We start from the raw sequence: 3,491 nt of genomic DNA, 5'->3' as shown, positions 1-3,491 counted from the left end.
GGTACTTTGAGCTGTGGGAAGTCCAAGCCCACCCTTCATCCATCCAGATTTAGCAAGGTATGCATCCACAAAAAATATGATCACAAAAAGCCAGTGTATGATATGCAGACAATTGCAAGTGCCATTATCTTTGGCTTCTCCGTCTGCCCCAATTGTCAGCCACATTCAGAGCTTCCAGTTTGATCCCATGTTCTTTCATTCCCAGGTCACTGGATTAGTTGAAATCCCCTTAGTTCAGGCACAGTGTCTCATAGTGTGGACCAAGCCCTTATATTCCTGACATCCTTGCTCTTTTTCTCCATCCATCTGCTCTTCCACTGGAGCTTGGAAGCTCCATCTAGTTTTCTGATTTTGACCCTGACTTGATCTCCATCATTTGCCAAACAAAAGTTCCATGGTGGTTTTCAAGATAGTCAGTCATCAGTCTGACTATGGGACAAGGCACACATAGTTCCGAGGGACATGGCACAGTGCGGTCAAATTCTCCTCCCTGCTTAAGTACCTAGAGAGGGTCACCCTATGGCCTTCTGAGAACCACTCGAGAGATATCGATCTTGACATCCCCAGAATGGCCCCATAAATTGAGATATCATCAGTGTATGTGCACTAACTTATGTGTGTTTGTGTGTGTGTATTTAAATCACAATAACAAATGGATAGTAATATTGAAGTTTCTTCTCATCTTGAGAAGAATATTTGCTACAGAAACACTCTCACAGTAATAGTGAGAGTGTAAACTATCTAAGAAAGGAGAAATAACTGGAAGAATCCCCCAGGAGTTAGGCTCAGTGTCCCAGGAATTACGCCCAATGAAACTGAATGAACTCAGTGATGCAAGATAAAACCCAGCCTAAATAAAACCCTAAATCATTTAGGTGGAACATGAGATACTCTTACAACAGTTACAAGAGGTCTAAAATGCCTGGACTGGAACATAAGGGGAACACAATGACATGGAGCTGAGAGTACATGGCAAAACTGATTGGATCTGGCAAAAATTATGTAAGCATACCAAGTAAACCACCAGTGGGACAAAACCCTAACAAATCTGTATGACAACATATCATGTTGAACATAATGAGATTTATAGACAAAGGAAAGATCTTAATTATGTCACTGTCACACAGGTGATGATGAACCAGTTCCATCGTAGAGTGACTCCCTGCTGTGTTTAAGATAACCTGTCAATTCTGTCTAGTCAGTTACAAGGAAATTTGCATTAATTGCACAGATTAATTATCAGCATCATTTACTGCACAATCAAAGGCAAGGCAAAGAAATCATAGACATGTTGTTGAATGCTGATGATGTTATTGGGAGTTTTGATGGGTATTTTTCTTAAAGGGAAATCATCGGTGACTCTCATGCATGAAGCAGATCCTTTCTCTGTGATGTTTCCTGAATAGCCACTGAGATACCAGCCCATTGAGTTGTGGTCTCTCTCTCTTTTAAAAAGCAACTTCTACCTTCAGCTTGATCTCTTGCTTGAGCTTCCCTTCCGGCTACTAGGCTCCTTTTCTGATCCCGCAGAGGGCATTTGTAAGGGATTGTGATCTCTAAGTTTTTCCTTTTTCAAGAACTAATCATTCTATTAATCACAATTCTAAACTGCTGTGGGAGTTTGTTTGTGACTTATGCCTTCACATGTGATAAAAGCGACCTGTGTGTATAGGGTCTTCTCTTTGTTCATGTGGGGAAGGCATGACAGCAGGAGTAGATGGCAGCTTATTCTCTGTAAGGAAATCAGTAAACAGTGGGGACCAAGTACAAGGATGTCCTGAAATATTAAGTCTTGTCCTTTCTAGGCCCCATGGCCTCCAGCTACGTTCAGGGTCACGACAATCTCCAAAACCCACCGAGCATGAAGTATTCAGAACCAGAAGCCTGTGTGTGCCATATCACATAAATTCATGGTGAGTACACCAATCTGTTTTTTTTTAATTCTAAATTATTTTGTCCCATCAGAAAGACCTATATTACCAATTAACCAAATTTGCTGCATCTTTGGTGTCCTAGAATTGCTTTAAATTGTTTCTGGGACAGTCTTACAAACCTTCCTGTGCTGTTATGAGTCCTTAAGGGGACAGCACTTATTTCAGAAATCAAAGGCAGTTGGGTTCAATCCTATGGTTAGCTGTTAGCTAGACACTGGAAGGATGGATTTGACTAAGAAAGGGAGACAGCATACATGGAGGCAGGTAACCTTTCCTTTGCAAAATGACCCATTTTGAGGCCTTACTTCAGGCTCTTCTCTTCTCCTAATCTTGGTTTTTTATTAGTTTAGGAGAAGAATTAAAACTGCATTTACAGTATGTGTGAACCTGAATGAGTTAAGTATGTGTGACCAACTTGATGTCTGCCTGTCTGTCAACAGGGCCAGAGTTCAGGGGCATCTGATGCATAGCACAGGAATGTCAGCCATCAATCTCTGGTCCACCTAACTCTACAGCATTAGAGTTGTCATGGTTGCTCATCTGATCTTCCTCATATGATCTCCATCCACAGAGATGTCAGAAAAAACCTCCCCTGAGAGTGCAAGTTCTTTACAAATGAAAGATTATACAACAGAAGACACATGGGAGATTTATATGGGCAAGCTGTTGAAAGGATAAAGTGACAGAAGTTTATTAATTAATTAAAGAAAGAATCCGCTTCAGCTGATAGGTTAGAACATAGGTATGTGGAGTAAACAAAATAGAATGCCGGGAGGAAGAGGTAGTGAGCTCAGAGAAGCCATGCTCCACTCTCCCCGGCAGATGCCATAGCTCTGCTCTCTGAGGCAGATGTCGATGCAGCCAGGCACCATGTCAGACATGCTGAATTTTTCCTGGTAAGTGCACCTCGTTATACTACACTGATTATTAGAAATGGGTTAAAATGCTGAATCTAATTGGCCAGCAGTGTTTAAAAGAATACAGTTTTTGTGTATTTATTTCAGGCATAACCTTCATGCGGCCGTGGTGCTGGGGACACAGCCTCGCTGCTCAAATAACTACAGAATGTCTTGCAGCCTTGTGGACAACTGAATCCACTGAAAGCCTGAGAAAGCTTGGGAAAGAGTAAAGCATGTTTTCTTGGTAGCAGCGATTTCTCGGTCTGCTCTGCTTGCTAGAAGAAAGCAAGAGCTCTCATCTAAAAGAGGCTTGCTGACTCAGCTTCAGCTGCAAAACCCTGCAGCCCTTGAGGTCCTGCCACAAAACATTTAAATGGTGTTGATAAAAGCCAACTGAATGCTTGTATGTTTTTAGCAGTAGCAGGAAAAAAAAAACTGTGTTGTTTTAAAATGCCAGCTTTCTGGGCCATCCTGCCTGGGCAAACTCTGACTGTTTGAGGAAGGAGGGCCAGGTAGAGAAAGAGGGCTTGAGTGTTGTCTGTTGCAGCCTCTTTGATGGCAAGGACCTTGAAACACTGTAGACTTGTGTCACTGAATGCGGCTCTCTTCGGTACCTCAGCCACAAGGTTGAAATGGCAGAAAGCTAAGGAATGGGCTA

This window comes from Microtus pennsylvanicus, chromosome Y (assembly GCF_037038515.1).
Source record: "Microtus pennsylvanicus isolate mMicPen1 chromosome Y, mMicPen1.hap1, whole genome shotgun sequence".
NCBI classification, from domain to species: Eukaryota; Metazoa; Chordata; class Mammalia; order Rodentia; family Cricetidae; genus Microtus; species Microtus pennsylvanicus.
The sequence above is the reverse complement of the archived record's forward strand: the minus strand, read 5'-3'. Positions refer to the sequence as shown.